The sequence below is a fragment of the Equus asinus genome, chromosome 2 (assembly GCF_041296235.1).
Source record: "Equus asinus isolate D_3611 breed Donkey chromosome 2, EquAss-T2T_v2, whole genome shotgun sequence".
In the NCBI taxonomy this organism is placed as follows: domain Eukaryota; kingdom Metazoa; phylum Chordata; class Mammalia; order Perissodactyla; family Equidae; genus Equus; species Equus asinus.
The window spans coordinates 2,381,891-2,404,360 of NC_091791.1; the positions used below are offsets into that span (position 1 = coordinate 2,381,891).

At 48.7% G+C, this 22,470-nt stretch overlaps 1 long non-coding RNA gene across 1 annotated transcript; it reads right to left on the reverse strand.

Moving 5' to 3' along the window:
- Positions 1 to 12,244: 12,244 nt before the first annotated feature.
- Positions 12,245 to 21,220, reverse strand: LOC123283274 (uncharacterized). The gene is made up of 5 exons (XR_006523887.2): positions 20,958 to 21,220; positions 18,789 to 18,912; positions 13,689 to 18,708; positions 13,242 to 13,387; positions 12,245 to 12,566 (listed from the first exon to the last, which is right to left on the reverse strand). It is a non-coding gene; the product is annotated as an uncharacterized lncRNA (long non-coding RNA).
- Between the last annotated feature and the right edge of the window lie 1,250 nt (positions 21,221 to 22,470).

Below are 22,470 nucleotides of genomic sequence, written 5' to 3' on the forward strand. Positions count from 1 at the left end.
TGGTGACAAACAGCAAAAACACAGCCCTGGTGGGGGGAAATAGAATCCAGAGCGGTTGCAGCCTGTTACCTGACAAATCCGGTATTAGTCCGATACCAAAGCCAGATGAAGAGATCACAATAAAAGAAAATTGCAGGCCAACCTTCCTCATGAACAGGATGCAAAAATCCTTAATAAAATTTTAGCAAGATGAATCTAGCAACACATAAAGTAGAACGATGGCCAATTGGGATCTATTTCAACAATACAAGGCTGGTGTGACATCTAAAAATGAATTAATGACGTAAAGCATCTTAACTGAATGAAGGACAAAATCCACATGCTCATTTCAATAGATGTAGAAAAAGCATTTGACAAATCCATCATTCATTTAGGGTAAAAAACACTCCATAAGCTAGGAATAGAAGGAAACGTCCTCAACTTGATAAAGGACATTTACTAAAGACTCTGAGCTAACATCATTATTAACTGCGAAAGACTGAAAGCTTTCCCTCTGAGAGCAGGAACAAGACAAGAACATCCGCTCTTGGCACGGCTATTCCATAAAATACTGGCAGTTCTAGCCAGCACAGTCACACAACAACAACATTAGAGACATCGAGACCGGAAAAGAAGTAAAACTAAATTTATTTGAAGATGACCTGATCCTGTATAAAGAAAATACTGAAGAATCAGGAAAAAACTATTGGAAATAATAAAACATGTTTAGCAAAGTTGCACAATATGAGATCAATAAAAAAATAAACCGTATTTTTATATACAGGCAATGAACAATTGGAAAATGAAATTATGAAAACTATTCCATTCACAGTAGCACCAAGAGAATAAAATACTTAGGACTAATTTTAACAAAGTAAGTAAAATACTTGTACATTGAAAACTGCAACATATTGCTAAGAGAAATTAAAGAAAAGTTAAATAAGCAAAGATATCCCATGTTTATGGATGGGAAGGCTTAACCCCATCAAGACGGCACCTCTCCCTGAATTGATCTAGAGAGTCAACATAATCCCTGTCAAACTTTCTTTTATAGAAACTGACAAACTGAACTTAAAATTTACAAGGAAATGTGAAGGACATAAAATTACTATAAAGCTGTAATAATTAAGACACGTTGCTGGTGAGAAGGTAAAATGGTCTAGTCCCTTTGGAATGTTGTTCAGCATTTCTTAGAAAGTTAAACATACACTTACTGTATAACCCAGCAATTCCACTCCTGGGAATCTCCCCGAGGGAAATGAACACACGTGTCCACACCAAAAAACTTGTATATGAATGTTCATAGCAGCGTTGTTCATAATACCTCAAAACTGGAAACAACCTAAAGGTCCATAATTGGTGAGACAAAGTGTGGTGTAGCCACATAACGCAACACTATTCAGCAATATAGGGGAATGGACGGCTGAGGGACGCTCGACCTCAGAGGCATTATGCTAAATGGAGGAAGCCTGTGCGAGAGACCACACGTTGTATGATTCCTTTTCTGTGACGTATCCAGAAAAGGCACATTTATAGAGATTAAAAAAAGACGAATGGCTTTCTGGGACTGAGGGTGGGATCTGAGATTGACTGGAAACAAGTATAAGGGAAATTTTGGGGGTGATGAGAATGTTTTAAAGCTGGTTCATGGTGATGGCTGTAGAAGGCTACAAATTTATTAAAAATCAGTGCCTTGGACACTTACAGTAGTGAATTTTAAGGTGTTCAGATTATGCACCAATAAAGCTATTCAGATGACCTCTGGGCTTCTCCACTCCAGAGGTAGGCAGAGGGGCCCTCTCTACCCACTCTTATGTCTGCAACAGCCCTCCCCTCGGGGCAGCATTCCACTTGCTGAGCAGAGTCTTGGCAGCCTCGAGGAGATGGTTCATGTCTGTCTGCTGGCGTGCAGTTTCTTCCCTTTCCTGACACTGGCCACGCAGTTCTCATGATCTAAGCGTGCTCTTCCTGCCGTCCAGGAGGCCCTACACCAGGCATTTGCCTCCCCGGTCTTCTGTCCACCCAGGTTCCAGATCACCACACCATCCCCCTTCGGTTTCACTGACAACCTCTTGCCACTTCTTTTTTCTCTTTTCTGTATCTGTCACTCACTTTCATCTTCTGTTGTCCTTCGGAGAAGTCAGGGGACACATATTTCCACTCACTGGGGTGGAGAAATGGGAGTCCTCTAGGCTGGAGGCACAGGTTCCCCAGGTCCCACCAGCCTGGCCCATCCAAATTGAGGGACTCACACTGCAGCTGGTGTGTGAGCCCCCTGTGCCCCTGCCCCCGTGCCTCCCCTCTGACAGGTGACCTAGAACCTAAGGAATGACGTCTCCAGAGACACGGGCTTCCCTAGAGTTCGAGCGCCCTGGCTTTGTGAGCAGGATGGCATCACAGAAATGGTGCAGCTGCTGGAGTTCTGCCTTGAGTCGGAAGTCTCAAAGGTGCCAGCAGTTAGGAGAGGATCCGAAATGTCAGCAAAGTCAATCATGAGCTTTTCTGGAAGGCAGTTTTGAGAAACACTATTTCAGAAAGGAAAGGAATCCATTCCCACCTTGGCTAGTGCCCTCCCACCTCGAGAGCACACTTGGAAAGAGGTCATATTCATGCAGGGCCTCAGGGCTGCAGTATCTCAGATTAAGGCAGCTAAGACGTGGCCCAGCGCCCGTGGTCAGCTCACCAGGCACCCTTATCTCAGGAGTCATCGCTGCAAGTTGTCTGGGCGCTAGGACACCTTTAGAAGAGGGGAAACGTGTTTTTCACTTTTAAACATTGAAAACACACAAGATTTAGACTCCACCAGAGCTCCAATTCTTCCCCTGGGTTCCCCTGGGGTTGCTCTTGACCATGTTTAGTATTTAAATTGAATCTTTAAACATTGCAATTATTGGCTTTCCTCTTCAAATTTAATACATTTTGTAAAAGCTGCATTTATGGGATACAGATTCAGAGGAGATGGATTTTCAAAGCCCAAGACTCTGCGAGGTCTGACAGTGCACTGTTTTGACAGAAGGGCGACAACATGCAGTTGTACGATCTGAGAGCTAGCTTGCTTTTCTTTTTCAAACACATTTTAAAGAAGGTCATCTGATGAGGAGGGCTTGGAAAGCTGCATGGTGCAGTGGATCTAGACAGATGGGCTGTCCCCGTGTCCGTCTGGCAGCATGTTTTGGGTGGCCCTGACCCTCGGAACACAACGGCCACATCAGTCACCTTTAATTTCACAGCTGTCACTTCCGAGCTCCAGTTGACACATGGCCATTGACTGGTGGTCCTTGCACTGATAAATTCCCCCATAGGTCCAGCCCTTCCAGATTACTAACTCTCAGCTCCTAAGGACATTGGGGTTACATTTAGGGATGCTTTCTAGTATGTTCTCTTTAAGAACACCGGCAGGAGAGGATACATGTGCAGCTGTGAAATCGATCTAGTTGCCTGAGATACCGGCTCCTTCCTCCAAGGAGAGTCTCATAGTCTCATCTCACAAAAGTAACTGAGTCATTGGCATGATCTAATCACTTTTATGTTAGAAATACGAGGTTTTATGAGGTTAATTTACTCCTTCATGCTCATATTTGGGTAAGGAAAATGATCTAAGTACATTTTGTTAGAATTTTTTTAAATAAAAAATTTTAATATATAAAGAACTTATGCCCTGATTTAGGAAAGCTTGATATTTAGAGATCAAAATTCACAATTAAAAGAGTTATACTTTACTTTCCATAGACTCCTTGATTTGGTTGTAAAACCTTCAATAGAAGTAACCCTAGTGGAACAATGTATCTGTTTAAATAACTTTGACAGCATTGAGGGCCGAAATGACGCTAGAGTAGAGGGAAAAGCTCCTTTCTGGGTTTTGAAAAGAGAGGATGAAGCAGCCAGTGTGCAGGTCCAATGACACTCGGTAATGAGGCGATACGTCGGGCTGCGAGTGCAGACACGACGCCTCCATGGGCTGAAACGGGGGCAACATATTATCTGGAGACCATGGTCAACACAGCATCGTATTTTCTCTCCACAGAGAACACACCAGAGGTGAGGGTCAGGGGCTTCGGGCTGCAGTGGCCCCTTCCCTCTCTGGTCTCCTGTGTGCACCCTGAGACTTCCCAACTTCGCTGCACTAGGCAATCATCACCTGCTTCCTGGCGGACAACGAAAATGTGAAATTAAACCATCGGTTCCACATAATTTTCATAAACGTCCATCTCAGTAATCTGTCTGGCTACTTACAGTCATTTTATCACAAAGCATGAAACTTTTACTGCCTAGAATTTATTTTACTGAAGTTAATTGAACCCAATTATAGCCCGAAGTGCAATGTTTAGCCACCATTTGCGTTTCTGCTGCTGCTCACAATAGAGGCATTTATACCGAGAATGGCCGGCCAAGGGGTTCCAACAGTTTGTTAAGGATTTTAGAATAAGTAACCTGCACATTGGATAAACCATATTAAAAGCCAGACAATTATGATAATGAGATGCATATTTATACTCCAGAACACCACACAGAAGTGAGCATAAAGGAAAAAAATCTTTTCTGTGGCCAAGAATGAGTGCAGGTATTTAAGTCAAAGTAAAACGTTCTCTGGGTCCTGTATGGACCACAGGAAAGGCAGTCATGACTGCTGGCTGGGGAGCTTCAGGATGATCGAAGAGTCTTCAGCACTTGGGGAAAGACTGACCATTGAAGGGCTGTCTCTGCTGATGGCCGTCCCCATGGTGCGAATTCTTGATTCTGGAAGCTGGCTTGGAGAAATGGCAGGTGAGGGCAGGAGGGGAGCAAGACAGTGTGGCTGCTGCTCGACTCCTTTAAGAAATCTGAAGAAAGACCATTTTTATACCAACAAAAGTAGATTTGAATATGCAATAATTTGGCTAGTCCAGGTTGTAAAATCATAATCTGTCTTTTCCTCCAAAATCCCAATCTGAATTAGAGAATGTGAGGGGAGGACAGTCTCTCCTTTTCAGTGATTCTTAAGAAGAAGGTCGCTCTTTGCTATGCAGGAGACTGTCTCAGGTGAGGAGGATCTGAGGATGTTAAATCTGAGCAGTGAACCAAGTAACTTGATGGGCAATGCAGAGCTGCGGAGCCTGTGTGCTGACCGTCTCATGGAGCATGTGCGCCTTTCCACCTGTGAGCCCCGGAGACAGGACGGGAGCATCTCTGCCCTGGTGTGAGGTTTAGACCCCGGCTGGGGACTCAGCCTTTACTAAGTACTTCTTATGAGCCAGACACTAAAATCCATATTTTAAACTTTTTAATCCCCCCAAGAACCTCATGACGTTGGTCATACAATCCACCCTGATGGACGTGGCATAGAGCGTGGCCAAGCATGCACCGCTACTCAGTGACCCTCAGTGACAGGGTTCCAGTGCAGCTGGGCGTGGGGGTTACTTTGAGCTTGTAGACCACCAGCGTCTAGCTAATTTGCAGACACATGCAGCCAAGCAGCTCAGGGCGGTCCAGTTGGGATGGGGTTCTCCCATCTTAGTCCCCCCCAAATAGAAAACAAGTCTGGAGGGGCTGGGGCTGGGGCACTAGATGCCCCAAGGCCAGACCCAGGTGTGGTGGGGGAAAGAATTCTAGGCAGGGATGGGAGATGGTGGGGGTAAGCAGCCTCAGGCAGGGAAGGTCTCAGGACTCAATGTGGCATATGAAGAGGGAAGATGGGAGAAAGTGAGAGAACCTGAGGACTACATCCTGGTGGGTTTAGAGCAGGGCCTGGTGGGACTCTCCAGGAGGTGCCTGCACCACAGGAAACATAGCAGAGTCCAGAGTCTGTGTGTACTGAGCATTGGGTGGTTGCCAGGACCTGGAAGCCCGGCCAACCAGTGGAGGAGGGTCCGGGGAGTATGACCGCAATTCTCCAGCAGTCAGTGGCTGCTTCTCTGCAGGGCAAACAGCTGTGCCAGTGGAACCGCTTGTAACAGTCAGCACGAGGCTGATGCGGGCTGGGAGGAGGCCCAGCTCAGCCTCCCTCCTGGGCCTGAGCCTGGGCCTGCTCCTCTGGGCAGCAGGCCACACAGTGCCTGCCTGCAGGGTTTCTCTGACGGTGAAGTGCAGGGCTGAGCAGGGCCCCGCCCAGAGTGAGCCTCAATCAGGCAGCTTTTGTCATTTTGAGGGGACCCCTGCAGCTCTCATTGTATTCCCCAGCCCCACCTCCCTCTTCCACCTCGCCATGCCTCCACTTCTCTGGTGCCCTGGAAACAGCCACTTCAGAACCATCTCTATCACTTCATGGCTCCCAGGCAACTATACTTTCTCTCTGGGCTCTATGTCAATTGCAGAAATGGCTCGGTCCACAGTTGAGGGTGGGGCTGTCCTTTCTCTAGATCGTGGACTAGCATCTGTACTCATTGGACACTGACCTGTCATTTTCCTCTGTGGAGACCCTTTGTGTGTTTGTGTGTGCGTGTGTGTGTGTGGGTGAGCTCATGTGTGAGTGTGTGCCTGCATATATGTGTGCAGGTGAGTGTGAGTGTGCATGCATGTGTGTGTGCACACCTGTGTCAGAGTTGAAGGACTGCTGGAGGTGCCAGCTGTCCAGTGAACGGCCTCCCATGAGGTAAGGAGTGTGATTGGCTTTCAAGGCTGCCAATCATTCCTGCCTCTAGGAAAGTCTCTGGGGGCAGGCCCCTGCCAGGCCCCCCGCCCCTCCCCCACTGGAGGCTGCTCACACATTTGCCCAAGTTACTCCCACCAGCTCAAGGCCAAAGCCTGTGTCGGCCCATGTCGCGGAGGGCCGTGCTGGGGAGAGATTAATCAAGGTATGGAAGGAAGTACTGAGGAGTTTTCCTCCTTTTCCAAGGAGGAGCGTGCATTAAAGAAATATTGACATCACATGGTCCTACCTCTCCGTTAAGACTTGCTAACTCCCAAAACAAGAAATGACAGGAGCTAAGAATAAGGAAAAGCTCTGAAATGAATTAAATTTAGCATTAAAACAACAGTCACCACAAAATCACTACCTTGCCCTTATTTTCTCCTCCTGGAGACGGGAACCCCTCTCGGGACCCCGAGAAGGAGGCAGACTCTGTGGCATGGGAACGCCATGGCCAGCCTCGGAGCGCCTCCTCCCCAGTCAGGCCAGAGGGCATGTGCCGTGCTGGCCACCGCCCTGAGTCCACTGCCGCTGAATGCTTTCCTGCAGCCGGGGGAGGGTAGAGGGACCTGGAGAGATTGTCGGCAGGTGGCAGAGGAGGCCAGGAGAGGCCCCTGGGCATCCGAACCATCCAGTGTTCCTGGAGCAGAGACAAAGATGGCAGAGTCTGGGCCCGCAGAGTAAAGCTGCAGCCGGGCTTGCTTGCAGACGAAGCCGGTGGCTTCCTGTGGGCACCCGTGGGGTGAAAGCAGTCCCTAGCATTGAGTGCCCACTGCCCTGCCCTAGGCTGTGTGGTGGCCAGGCATGAGGGCACAGCCAGCCTCCCTGTGGAGAGAGCAGTCTTCTGTCCTGATTCATTTCTAAACTTGGGCAACAAAAATTTGTGTGGCTACTGGATGCCACAGGGCAAGAGGGGCCTCTCAGCGCTCCTGGGCAGCTGGACAGAGCCACCCGGGCTGGCCCTGCAGGGGACGTTTTCCTAAGCAGGGTCTGAGGCCCCGAGGGAATGACTACGCCAGTAAAGTATAGCATGATTTCTGTGAGAGACATTTCCTTGTTGGTTTGAAAGGTCACACGACACCGAGGTGACAATGAGCTGGCAAATCTCGGTCTGTGCTGCCCTTGTCTGTGTGTCCACACTCACCTGCAAGTTGCTCTGTGCATTTCCATTTCCACTTTACTTTTTTAGGAAACTATCATATTCCAGAGAATTTAGAAATGCCAACTTATGAAGAGTATTGACCTTCCTTATTATCATATTCCATATTAAGAAATAAAATATTAAAATAATTAATTGAAATTCTTAATGCTGCCTTTAGCTAATACATTATTTTCAAGGATCTCAGTGCTCGATGCCAGTATTTAAACATAGGTGTTTCTTTTAAATGTACTTGGGAAGCTGTGAATGCCTATGAGAGCCACGCACCGTAGTCTTGCTCTATGGGGTAGGAAGACGGTCTCAAGGCCGTGATGGCGGTTTCCACAGGACGTGTTGCTTGCTCTTTGGGAAGCGACAAAACAAGCAGAATGGAATTTTGGAAAGCAAGCTGAAGTTCATGTTCCAACTCAAGTAAGGGATTAGATTTGCCAGGAAAAGCACTTGGGGCGTGTTAGGCAAAGGCTGCGAGGTGTCCCCTCCGTCTCGACCTGAGGTTAACTTACAGGAGCCGTGGGACCCGGTCAACGTGCAGACTCAGAATTTCGGAATTAGAGACGGGGCTTTCACGTGATTAACTCTGATGAGCACCCAGCCCAGCGGACCCATAAACGACTTTCCTCAGAACACAAAATTCGCTAGTAAATTATGGAAGTTCATAATTTATATATAATTTATAAATAAATTATAAATTAAATTAAAACATATAATTATTTATATAGTGATAATCATATAAATTTATAGTTAAAAGCATATACTTATAGCTATATATCAAATAATTGTGTATTTATAGTTATAAATTATACAAAAAGTGGAGAGTGATTCACACCCAATGGTTAAGGACTTTTTTCTTTTTCTATCTTCCCCCTGGCGATAGTATTTCCTAAGCTAAAATCCTGCCTGATGCATGGTAGTTGCTCAAAAATTATCATAGGATGTCGAATGAATGTCTTCGTTAGGAAATAGCCATCTGTACACACTCAATGGCTTATGGATAAGTCACCAGCTTTGTACAAACGAACACAACTTACTCAAAACTCCTAGTCATGGACACTGACATCACATTTACGATCTTGGTAACTGTTGGCCCACATCTTCCTATGGATTTGGTGATAGTTAACTGACCACGTGGGTTATATTTGGAACTCAGTTAATTCCTTCTCTTAATAGATTTACGACATCGTGAGGATGAAGAAGGTGGAGGTACAGCTTCTGTGAACAGCGTTCTAGTTATCTGGACAGCTCTTTACTCTTCCCCCAAACTCCCGGGGAATCAGGCTTTCTGGTGAGGAAATTGGGGCTGTGGTTTGTGGAGGTGGGGAGGGGCTGGAACCCGTCAGAGGTACACGGAAGCCCACGTCCAGGGTTTCTAACTCCACTGATAATATTGCCTGCACGCTCTGTTGCCTCTCCTAATGTGCCAACACCTTCTTTTCCCACCACTGGAAAAAAATAAACAATACAAAACTCTGAATTCCTAGCATCTTATCAAAAATTCTCTTCTATCTTCCTATCATGCTATCTATCTTCATAATTTTTTGATCTAAGTTACACAGCCTGAATCCCCAAAATGTGTTTTGCCAGCTGGCATGGTGTTATTGAGCTATTCATCACGGTGGTGACATTGCTACTAACTAACCAGCCGCAGTTACAGATGGTGGCGGTGCATTTTCGGAGACCGGGGCCAGGGAAATTATATCGAATTCAGTTTTTTAATGGCCTTTCCTTATTTGGTTTTGAAAATGACAGAATATCAACCAATGCCTTCTATAATTCCAAAGACTTATAATGCCAAAAGGTTTTGTTTTCTCACTAAAGATGAATGGCGTTGACATTTACATAGATTACGTCTAATAGGTCCTTGGGACTTCACTCAAGTAATTATTAAAAAATATTTTCAAGCACATTGTATCCCAGCCACATCTGTCTAGATACGTAATTCAAGGGGACAGAGCCATGCTTGTTAATCATTTCCCGCCTTGCTGGCATTGCTATGGGAAGTCCACTCTGGAATCTGAGCCTCTTCCGGCAGCCATGAGAGCCGGCACGGGGTGGTGAAGGCTGTTGCTCTAGTGAAGGATTTCTTACAGCCTGCAGTGCCTGCCCACATGCTCAGTCCTGTTTCTGGAAGCCTGCTGGCCTCCCTTCTCCTCATTCTCTTACTGTTTTCCAGAGCATCCTTCTCAAGGTACAACTCTAGCTCCAGTGGACCCACCCAACCACATCCCCTGAGCATTTATTTCCCTGGGTATTTGAGCCAAACCTATGTTAATGACAAATCTCAGAGGTTGGACTAGTAAATTAAATGATGATCATTCTCCTTAGAGATATTCATTGAATACTGTATTCATTGTAACCAGGTTTCAAGAACAAAAACCTATTTTAATGGCCACCCCCGAAGGACTCTGTGATGTCTTAAGAAGTGTACCCCTGGCTCCTTCCCATCCAGCCTCTCATCACACAGGAGCTATGTTGGCTATTTTATGTCTGTTTGTCCACCTGGTTGAATGGTCCAGTTGCACCTCTAACAGTGGAGATAACTAAACAATGTGAAAAAGGAAACGAACATCTGGTATACCTACCAGTCCCAGCCATTCCTCTCTGGTTGACTTGTTACACAAGACTCTTCACATCCCTCAACCCCAATCATTCCCCAGTTCTCCTCACCCTCTGGCAGGGAGAAAATTGAAACTTTGATGCATGCTTCCTCAGTTCCCAGCAGCTACAGCTTCCATCCTGGGCCAGATGCTTGCATCTCCCCATATTACCCAAAGATTGGGAAAACCTCAGCTTTGTTCCCTCCTTCTCAGTGGCCGGACCTTTCTCTCTAGAGACAGCCTGTTCCTTCTCTGATTCAACTCAGGAAAAGACACTCCTCAAGCAGCTCTCGATTTTGGTCCTTTCATGAAATGGCTTTTCTGTTCTCACTTCTAAACTTTCCCAACTAAGAGCTATAATCCATGTCCCTATTACTGCTCTGCCCACGCCCACACTTGGAATTTGGCTTCCAGTCTTCCTTCTGTGGCACCAGTTCCTGAATCCCAGGCTCATCACCCCTGTGGTTTCGCCCCTCACTCTCATACTCCACACAAGTAGGCTGTTCCTCTTAGTAGGTGTGTCTACTCACCTGAGCGCACGTCTTCATCATAGCCCACTGTGTGCTCACCTAAGTGCACGTCTCCATTACTCCCTCCGTGTGCTCACCTGAGCGCACGTCTCCGTCACCCCCTCCGTGTGCTCACCTGAGTGCACATCTCCGTCACTTACTGGTACATGTAGTGAGGAGGAGTTCTGTGGACTGGGGCTCCCACAGGGGACTTCCAGGCCTCTTTTGTCTCTTCCCTTTTAGTCACCAGCTGTGGGCCAGTGAGAAGGTAACCCAGAGTCCGTGTTTGTTGTAAGAAGGTCTCAGGCATTTTGTGGCTTTGCCATTCACCCCCACTTAGACGGTGAGCTTGGCCAGGCAGGTGATGTCCCTGTTTTATCCCAGCATCCAGGTGGATGAAGGACCCCGGTGACATTGCTTGCAGACTCGGAGCCCCAGATTTTTCTCACCATATGTCACTCCACCCTCAGAGTCTGACCTGTGACTGCACTTGCCAGGTAGGTCCTGCCTGTGTCTCTGGGTCCCTGTCCCTTACCCTGCTCCCCAGTGCACCATTCCAGGGGCCTGCATAACTTTTCCGGTCCTCCTTCAGTTATTTTCTGAACTGTATGCATCCCAGACTTCATTTGCCACTTCCCCAAAGGTTACATCTGATTTATTCTTTCTGTGAAGTAATGAGCATTTTCTCCATTCCAAAGACCTGTGCCAGGTGTGCAAATGGTGAAGGGAGATGTGGCTCACCCCACAAGGTGCCTGCAGTGTAGGAGGACAGGGGTCCTCCAAAGAGGGAGGAAGAGGGGGAGGTCTGAAAGGAGAGGAAGATGGGGATGAAGAGGGGAGCAGGAAGGGAGGAGGGGGGGAGAGGGAGAGGTGGGGAGGGGGAAGGGGGGAGGGGAGAGTGAGGCGGAGGAGGGCACAGTCAGTGAAGATGACTTGAGCTGACCACTTTTGCTTCAGTCCCCACCCCTGTCCCCAGCCTGATTCCAGCCTCTGCGGCAGCCTGGGCAGCCCTGCTTGCGCCGGGCTCTGCACAGCTCTGTCCACTCCTCCAGGCCACGGGTGCACCTCCGGATCCCCACCACTTGGCACAGTGCTTGGCAGTTTGCCCTGTGAACTGAGCAAATGTGTGTCTGGGCCCTGAGGTCTCCACCCTCTACCACCATCCTTCCCACCCCCAGGGAGAGAGTAAATGAGGCCTGGTGCAGTGTGCAAATTAGAAAAGCCTCTACGCAGAGGTGACTGCCGTCCTGCACTATAGGACAAAGGCTGGAGGAGGATCAGCCTCCTGGGGGGAAGGAGGCCTGGGGAGGCCATGGCGGCCCCCATCGGCTCTCTCCTGGGGGGACCAGCTCTGCTTCTGCTCAGCGGCTTTCGTTCAGAAATGCAAACAACACAGAATCCGTTTCCTAAAACCTTCCACTTTGCATTAAAAAATATAATTAAGAGCTTTAATTAGTTCACGTGGGCTGCAGGAGAGTGTCATTAGCTCACCTCAAGGCTGCACCTGGAACTTTTCAATGACAGATTTTTCCTCCTGCACTGGGTCTGATCGACTAGAGACATTAAACTTTTCCAATTTAAAGTTGAACTTCAAGTGATGAAATTGGCTGCATTTGTTTTTAATATAAGGAATTATATTAGAGTTCGATGTGTGCGGATCAGACTCAGGCTGATGATCAGTCATGGGAGTCACGGGCTCCATAGGCAGATACTGGGGAAAACTGCAGAAAGAAGGCAGAGCAGATGGGATGAGGTTGGGAGGACCAAGCCTGCCTAGGAGACACCCTAGATTCACTGTAGTTGTGTTTGTATTAAGTAAAGAGTCTGGCAATCACTTTCAGGACAGGGAAGAAACAGTTCATAATGTGGGGCTCTGCTGTTGTATGATGGACAATGTTGCGTGTGTGTATGCATATATGCCTCGGTATCTCGTAGCCGGCAAGGAGAGGTGGTCATATGTGAACGCCATGCTCTTGCAACACAAACAGCAGACTCTCAGAAAGAGGGGCCAAGCCCATCCTGACATCCTTTCCAACCCTGGGTCACAGAGACAGGGAAGGCCCCCTTTCACTCCCCACTCCAGCTGCCTGCGTGAGGCTGCATCGTCAATCAGCCTCTCTCTCTCCCTCTCACTCACACAGGTGCTTGCACACACACACATGCAGGTATAAAAAAAATCAAGGAATCAATAAATCTTAAAAAATATAAAATATAGCTAAATGTTCAAGAAGGGATTTGTAGTTACAGACATGATTTTATATTTTTGCCTTCCCATTTCTGTTTTCAACCTTCCTAAGCAGCAGGGTAACCATCCTTGGACAGCTAGGCAAGTCACCTGCTAGTGCCTAAACCCAGGAATACTTCGGCCCACCCCTGAACCCCGGCCAGATTCTCACCTCTGCAGCAGCGTGGGCAGCCCTGCTCACGCGGGGCTCTGAACCGCTCCGTCCACTCCTCCAGACCACGGGTGCACCTCCGGATCCCCATCACTTTGCACAGTGCTGGGCACACACCGAGCCCTTGTCGAGGGCCGCTGGAATGACTGCACCAAGAAGTCAAAGAATAAACTAGTCCATGCATGTGAATTTTCCAGAGAACTAAAGCTCTTTCCCTATAACTCAAGCTTATTCATTTAAGCATGGTTCTTTCCTTTTTCGTATTACAACTCCAAAAGGAAACCTTTCGGACACCCATGTCTTCTTAGGAGAGCTTGCCTGACGGCTCCACCTGGATACCAAACTAATCTCAGGATGAACCTAATTTCAGGGTGTGCAAAACCCAACCCCTCATCTCTTCCCCTTAGCCCTACCTCACTCCCTGTTCCCCCCTCCATCACTGTTTACCTGGTTACTGAAACCAGAAACCTGGGCGTCATTTCTCCCCTCCTTCTCTGCCCCCACCTCCCATCTGTCACGTGGCGGTGCACACTGCTTCCATCACTAGAGGCAGACGTATGTGGCTTCCTTGTGAGTTTAGCCAAGGGCAGGCATCAGAAGGAGCCAGACAGTGAGAAGAGAGAAAGTCAGCTCCCTCCCTTCCTCTCTCCTCTCCTCCTCTCCTCCCTTTTCCCTTCCCTTCTTCCTTCTTTCCCTCTCAGTCAGCATGGGTGACTCAGCTCCTCTTCCCAAGGCCACAGTGTCTTACCTGACCCTCTTCTGGCTGTGTGTAGGGCATGAGGGACTGAAAATATCCAGTGACAGATGACATTTTAGTTGATTAGGTGATATTGGGTATGCGAGGAAAGAGTGTTTCTGACACAAGAAACAAATTGCATCTACGAACACAGCAGAATACCTGGTCAAGGGCATACGGTTGGGCCCAGTGAGGACAGGGAGCAGCCAGCTACATAATTCTGGGGCCCAGTGCAAAATGACAACGTGGGGTCCTTTGTTCAAAAGTTGTCAAGACTTCCAAGATGACAGCAAAAGAGCATTAGACCAGTTGTGGGCCCTTCTGAGCACAGAGCCCTGTTCCACTGCACACATCACAGCCATGAACTAGCCCTGCAGGTGGAATTAAGAGCTAATTGTGTCCAAGGCTGGAGCTTTGGATCAGGTGAGCAAGAATGCCCGGGGGAGGATCCAAGTCAGGCTCCAACCTTGGGCCCATCCCCATCCCTTAAACAGGAGAACAGCAGATGTGCTGAGCAGTCATAACCGCTTTGAGAGGCGTGCACCCCTCGGACCACCCTCAGCCATAGACTCACAGCATTGCTACTACACGCAGCGCCACCTCGTAACCTGGTGTCTGGGAATCCTGCCTCCCTTCCTGATCGATGGCTCACGTGTAGGCGGCAGCTGGCCTGGAGGGGCTCCTCCGAGATCTCCTCCCTGAGTTGGGGTGCATGCAGCTCCAGTCCCCCATTGCCACTCATTCCCTGGCTACAGGAATCTGCGAAATTCTGCTCTTAAGGGATGAACTTTTAGGGTAAAACAACATGTGTATCTTATACATCATAATTCACACTTGGTTTGTGCCCACAGCATACTCTGAAAGCAATTCTACAGCAACTATCGCTTCTCCATTGTGAAATTTACTGCATTTTAAGCTGCCTTTTGATTAAAAGTATCTTGTTAGCATTTCTCTCTGCTGAAGTCATAGATCAGGAGAGTTGCAACATATTTTTAACATCCTAGAAAAAACACTCTTGGGTGACTTCAATAGATCAGATAATAAAAGGGAAGAGTTTTGCCTACTTCTTATATAACAGCGTAATAAATGGGGCCTCTTGCCTGCTCCTCTTATAAATAAGACACGATTCTGAAGGAAACCAGTGGTTTTGGCAATCTTTTTGAAATCACAGTCAGTGGTTTACGGCTTGCTTTCTGATGATGCTGTAATTGGACACCCGTGCAACAAAGGTAAACACTTGGATCTTTCTCTTAGATCAAATGTTTCCCATTTCACAATTTCTTTTGCTGTTTTAAGCTGTAATTTGGGATAGGACATGTGAAGAAAGGAGGCAGGTGCATGTAGATTGCAGCAGTACCCATGTTTACCCTGGTGAACCTTCCAGAAAGCTGTGTCCTACTGCCCACTGCACCAAACAGACACTACGACCAGGGGGTGGGCAGCATCTCTGCTGTACCCAGAGGGTGACGCCAGGTAGGCTCAGTCAGAGGGCGGTTCTCCTGGTGTGCGGCTTGTCCTCTTGTGGAAGGAGCCCTTGGTCCCCCGGGCCTGAGTGCCCCAGGAAAAGTCCCTTCCTCGCCTGGACTCCACGCTGGCCCAGAGTGCCGTGGCCATTGCCAAAGAAAAGTGTATTTTCAAGTTAACCATTAAAGATTCTGGGCTCTGGGGCCTTGGAGTTGAGACATGTTTACAAATACTTAGTAAAACCTAAATTTAGAGGCATTAATTAGTTGAATTGTCCTCATTTGGATTTGCACCTAAACACAAATGTAAGTGCCGAGCATGGGAACAAAGTCTTGCAGGGTCTGCTTCAGTCCTCACGAGGGCCCTGGGCTGAGGTCCCCTTTCCTCTGCTGAGTGGAGCCACTGGAGCCATGCTGGGCGCTGGGCAGGAGGCGGCAGATGCAAACCGGGCAGTTCTCGGGGCGTAGGCGGGCTGTGAAAGGCTTCAAAACCAGCACTTCCTGGGTGAAGGAAGGACGTGAGACTCCGGATCTTGCTGGGAAATGGTTTCATCTAGGAAAGTCACCATTTCAAACACCTAAAACACTGATGACAAGGTGAGCCCCAGCAAACTGCCCACAAAGGGCAGTCAGTCCGGAAGGCCTGGAAAGGTGCTCTGGGGACCCATATGGTTACCCAGCGTGAAGTCACTGCCAGGGGTGCCCGGCCAGAGCCCACCATGCACTCTTGAGTGCATGCTCAGTTACGTACTGATAAGGAATAAAAGGTTGAGTATCTTGATGAGTGAAGAAATGGACAGAGCATGAGTAAATGCATGAATGAATGAATAAAAGGCTGATTAAACCAGCAAATAAACGGAAGCATCAACGGATGTGAAAAAAAAAGGAAGAGAGAGAGAGAAAGGAAGGGGAGACAGAACAGACATGAGAAAGAGCTGAAGAAAGAAAGGAGACAAGGGAGGGAGAGAAGAAGGATGGAAACTAGAGAGAAGAGAAGACAGGAAGAGAGAGGAAGTGGAAAGAGGGGCCTATGGGCCCCTGTGGCTGTACTCTGATGATGGACGCGGTGGCCTCCGGAGGTCTGTGGTTACGTGTGACCCTAACAAGGTCCACCTGCCCGCATGCTCACAGTGCACCTTGTACAGGGACCATGGCCAGGAGCTGTCTCAGCCTGAACCCCACATGAGAAACCGAGCCATCCTCATTTCTGTGACAACAGAGTATCCAAACACTGACAGCCGCAGCTCCAGCTGCCTCGCTTGACCAGCACATGAGCCTGGGTGCTGTGGCCACAGTCATCTTCTCTGATGGGTGCCTGGGGGAGGTTCTGGCAGGGCCAGGCGGCGCAGGCTGTGTGCCTCGCTCGCTGACATCTGGTCTTGGCTCCACTTTCCCTGTTGGGCAGGATTCAAAGATGATCTTTGGAGTGGATTTGCTGAGAGCACTGCTCATCAGCACGGCGCAGAGCCTTTACTCCTGGGCGGGGTGTCTGGAGGGGAAGGAGCGCGCGGGGGAGCGTGAGCCCCAGCCCAGAGGAGGGGCTCAGACCCTGCACTCCTCAGGCCTGAACCCCTCCCTTCCCAGGGCCACTCCTTCTGTCCGAGGGACAAGGGAGCCATGGAGGTCCATGAGCTGAGCAAAGGCCAGTGCGACCATTTGTCTTTCCAGGAAACTGAGGCCTGGGCAGGCCAAGTGACTTGTCCCCAGTCACACAGGTCAGAAGGGTCGAGTGTGAGTCCAGAGGCCAACTCCTCACCACCCAGCTGTCAATGTGCCTGAAGTCGGAGCGCAGGTCCACTGGCCAGAGCAGCTTTTGGGGGCTTCTGAGTCTCAGCAGAGTATAAGCAACGGCTGCACCCGGCCCAGCTGGAGCCAGGGCTGCAGCAAGCAGAGGTGGGGAGGAGGGCAAGGAAGGAGCCGCCCCCGTGCCTGCGGAGGCTGGACTGCCTGCCTGGCCCACTCGCGGAGGGCCCGAGAGGAGACGGACCTGCTCAGCTGGAGGAGCTGGCGGTGGGGCTGCAATGTGAGGGACTGGGGCCCAGGAAGGGCTGTGGGGTGACGGAGGCTGGGAGATGGGACACTCCAGTCTTCTCTGCTCCCCCTCACTCACGGACTCTCCAAATCCCTGGGCCTTCCTCCTCTGAGAAATCTCCCAATTTCTATCCCTTATAGTAACACGTGTTACATTATGACCCTTCTAATGGGTTTTTGATGGAGATGGCTGTAATACCACAACTTAAAAATGATGGCGATTTTAGTGTTCCACAGGATTTCTCTTCACAATGGAAATAAATCAAATTGTTAGAAGCGAGCCTTGAGATGACAGGCATGTCCGGAGTCCCCGGGTGACACAAATGTGTCTTCTGACAGATAATTGCTCCTTCCTTTGACCCTCCAGAGCATTCTCCTCTTCCTCACGTACAAATTCAAAATGAGCACACTCAGTCTGACGTGGAGTGTTAAGAATTGAAAGTAGGGTAGACAGTTCAGCCAAAATTCTTTTTACTGGAGTTGCCTCCAACATTAATCAGCCTTCCATTCTAAGTGGCTCAGATGTGGAGCAGAGCTGGATGGATTTCAAAGGCTTCTCTCTCTAACAAGCATGCACCAATACTTTCCTAAAACTGAAAGGATCGTACATGGCAGAGGAGGAAAAAATCATTAGAGTCATTAACGAGCGTGGCTTTGCTTTAAAGGCTGTGAGGTGCTGGAGAGACTTAGCATTCCTCTCACACGCCTGGAAGTCATCGCTTCTTTTATTCATAAGCCCGGTTCTCATTAGCCTCCTGTTATGGATCCAGGCAGCACGGGGCGGGATCCTCGCCCTCAGAGGGGCCACGGGCTATCCAGAGCCGCATTTGAACCCTCTGCTTTGATTTTTGTTTTTTAAAATAAAAGTTTTAGTTCATCACTATTTCCTCACTGGCGGACACAGGGCCTTTTCAGGAAACATCAGTTTCTGGAAGAAACCCATAACTACAACATGTTTTTGTTGTTGATTAAGACACGGGTGCTCACAGACCCCAAAGATGCTCTGCAGGGTTTGTGCTTAAAATCAGCTGCTTCTGGGCTGGAGCCCTTATCCATAGGCCGGGCGTGCCCCTCAGAATGTCCGCAGGACCCTCCCACCGGCTGGCGTGAGGCCGTCCTTGGCCTGTGTGAGGGGGGGTTGGAGGAGCCAGCACCGAACAGAGCCTCATCTTCTACCGGGGGCCTGCCGCTCCCTGTGAGCTTCAGAGCCTTTCCTTCTGGCCCACGTGTGCCGTGCCTACGGGAAGCAAAGTGGAGAGTGATCAGCAGATGCATTGGTCCCCAGTCCCAAGGGGATTCTCCGGGCTTTCAAAGTACCTCTGACCCCGTATCTCCGTCACAATGCAGCAGAGCACACGTGGGGTCTCCCGGTGGAATAAAGACTATTCTTTGTCTTCAGTCGTAGTTCCCACTCTGTCCTGCTAAGTGAACCATCTTTTTCCTAAAAACAAGAAAATAGCAACAATAAAACACTGCTACCAGCAGTTTAATCCATTATATTTAGTCTAATTCCTAGTTTTAGGTAACATTTATTATTTACCTTGTACAAGAGATAGACTAAAGACACATAAAAAAATATACATATATGTTTAAAGAAAAACCTTCGACCTGCAAAAATAGAACCTCTCTGTCACTCTCTTTATAGTTATGTTCTTGGAAAAAGGAACAGTTGGCTGGTTTTCTTCTTATCTTGCTAGCTGATGTCAAAAAGTAATATTCCAGGGGTGCTGGGTCTGTCCCAGCCTTCAGGGCTTCAGCCCGGGTGCCGGTGATGCTGAGCCCTGGTGACTCCTCCAAATCTATCGGGATGCTCCCACCAACCTTCCCCACCAGCCCTGCAGTGTTTAATTGTTAATCTTCAAGCAGCGAGTAGTCGCAGTCCTTTAATAAGACCTGCCGCTTTCACTTTTCTTACTAGAAAATCTGCTTATAACAATCTTTTTGAAATCCCTTGTAATACATATGGAATTAAAAACTGAGGTCAGACGGTTCAGAGTGAAACCCAGTACAGTGGTTGAGATTCTTATTTGAAATTGGATATTCACAATTTGGTTGACAGGATCACCGTATCTTCTTAAAATATTCGCTGTTTGCTCAGCAGTCCCGGGCCCTTCCTTCCTTGGAGTTGAAGTGTACGTGCATGTATATATATACATTTTTTTGATGTGACCAAAATTAAATAACTAAGCTGTTATTTCATACTAAGTTTTCAAATTCATACAGCTACCCTTGAGCTAAGTAGATTTGCTGCGTTGAATCACTCCCTCTGTTTCCCAGGTCATGAGTTTTTTCTTTCCATGATCAGCAGGTTTCAGAGTTCTGACAAGTCCAGCCAGGAGCAGGCCCCTGCTGTGCGTGCGGGAGGCCCTCTCACAAACGGGTTTTTCCACCAGTAGATTGATCAGCAAACCTTGGCTCTGGGCCTCTTCCTAGAAGACGGTGGTAGAGGGTGGACCAGGGTTGCACACACATAGCTCATAGATTTCTGGAAAATACTCCCTGTCAACCATCAGCCCCACTTCCCCCTGAGGTTCCTCAGCCCAGGGAGTCCTGGAGGGAGATGCCCAGTGAGGGCGGAGGACAAGCTCTGAGATTTCCAGGGAGAAGCCAACCTTAATAAGCCCACAGCCCACTCTCAGAGCTGTGGGTTGCCAGATAGAGATGGGGATGACGATACAATGTGATGGCTTTGGGATTCTAGGAGGAGGACGTTAACCTAAACTGGGCAGGCCGGGGCCATAGTTTCATCGTCTACAAATGGGGGCATGGCCCATCAGCCGAGGTGGTGGCTTTGGCCATTGTTTACATCTCACATCCAGGCATTTGGTTCTGGACAGAATTGTGCACCGCAGATCCCCGTGGATTTTCTCATTCAAGGAGTAAATTTGTGGTGGTTCCCATCTCTCTAAATCGAATATGTGTCTCATGCTTCCCCATGAGCTTGTGAGATTGACAAACCTAACTCAGCTCCCCTCAAAGCGTCACCTAGCTCTGCCACACACCAGGTGTGTGACCAGGAAGACAGCCTCTCCTGGCCTCAGTTTCCCCAGATGCAAAGTGGGGGTGCTAACAAGTCTCGTCTAGAACTCATGGTGCAGCATGTGGCCCAGCATGTGCTGAGCACTCAAAAACTGGGAGTTTTGCATTACATAACACTAAGAAACTTGGAGATTTCTAGGCTGATGTTGTGCGTAACAGGAAATTACAGAGGCATGACATTACCTATTCCCTCGGTTTTTATCTATTGAACACCTGCAACGGCCCAGGGACCAGAGCTGTATCGGCGTGTGAGACAAGCCCTGTGCACACAGCTTCCAGTCTGCGTGGTCCCTGAAGTCCTTGATTCCAACGTGTGGTTGACGAACAGCCCAATTTACCCTGTTGCCTCCCTCTTGCTTTTCTCCTCCTTGTCCGTTGTGATGCTCGTCCGTCCTCATTACGTTCCCACCCGCCTGTGCACCTGTCATGCCACTAATTAGTCCCCACCTGCTCAGTCTCCTCTCGTTACAATCTTTGTCAGAGCTGGAGTTTCTAGAGCTTCTGTGGAGCGCAGATGCACCTGGCAGAAACAGAGGGTGTCAGCTCCTCGGGACTGTGAGCTGTGCTGACGGGAGCATCCCTTCTGAGCAGAGGGTTCATCATTCCAGGCGCCGATGGTCACAGTGCCCTACAGCAGTGGTCTTTGGGGCAGAAACAAACAAGTTAGCTGATTCATAGTAAACAGTAAACTGATTCAGCCTGTCCTAAGCCCTGGGCATCTTATCGCTGGTGTGCAAACTTTTCTGGAGAAACATGTTTTCAAAGTCCTGCTTTTACTTTTAAGTTAGATTGTATAATTTCCGATAACCGGTAACCTTACTCAAACTGTGTATTCCATAAACAGAGTCACACGCAAACGCTTAGTTTAATAACATCACCCAAGGACAGAACATTTTCCCTTTTCAAAACACTCTTACATCTTTATCTTGTTTTAGTATGTTTATCTAAACAACAACAGGACTTTGGCCAATACCATCCTCCCAATTTAGTTGGGGGATGAAACCAGGAAGACGAAGCTCTCTGGCCCAGGTCACAGGACATGTGGCGGAGTCAGGACGCACGTCCAGGCCACGTGGTTCCAGTTCTGATGATGACAAGCTCACATGCTGCCCTTGTTGGGCATTTACTGGTGGGCAGTGCTGTGACACGGCTCTTCTCGACATCACGGAAGTCCTCTGCACTGCCAGGCCAGATGACCACTTGCCTCTCCCCTCTAGAAGCACTTCCTGAGGCCTGGTGACTCTCCCTGGCTTCATTCCCAGGGAGGGCACCTCTCTTCTCTCTCTAGATCTCTCTCAACTCCATCAAAGGCTATTCGGATCGCGGTCTGCAGCTTTTCCTCTCCTTTGTGTGCACAGTATCCGAGGGTCTTATTCGGCCTCACAGCATCAGCACCTTCCAGATGCTGACAAGCCACACATTTAGCTCTCAGCTCCAGCCTCTCCTAGAAGACCCATGGCCACATGTTCCAAGGCCTAATTGCCTTCTCCACCAGAACGTCTCCCAGATACCCCAGCTGAGCCTGTCCCTACAGGTTTACTCCAGTCATCCTCCTCTCAAGACTCGCAGACTGTTCTTGATTCTTCCTTGTCACACATTCCCCAAACCTAGACGAAAATAACCGCTACTGACTTTCTCTACAAGTATTCCAGCTCAGTCGACATCACTGTTTAATCTGGTAACTCTCCAGCTGTGAAATACACCTCTGGCTGTGCCCAGGTCTTCACCACAGCCTGCAAACAGGGCCGTGTAAATCTGGGTCTTGTCCACCCCCCTAAACCCACCTCGCAACCCTTCCTTCTTCTCTCTGCACTCCAGCTGCACAGACTTTCCATAAATCCCAAGATTCCCAAGCTCTTGTGCCTCTGGGCTGTTGTCCCTGCTGTTCCCCTGCCTGGAACACTTTACTTTTGTTTTCTCCTGGAAGGCGTATCATAATTCAGGGCTGTTACTTCCACAG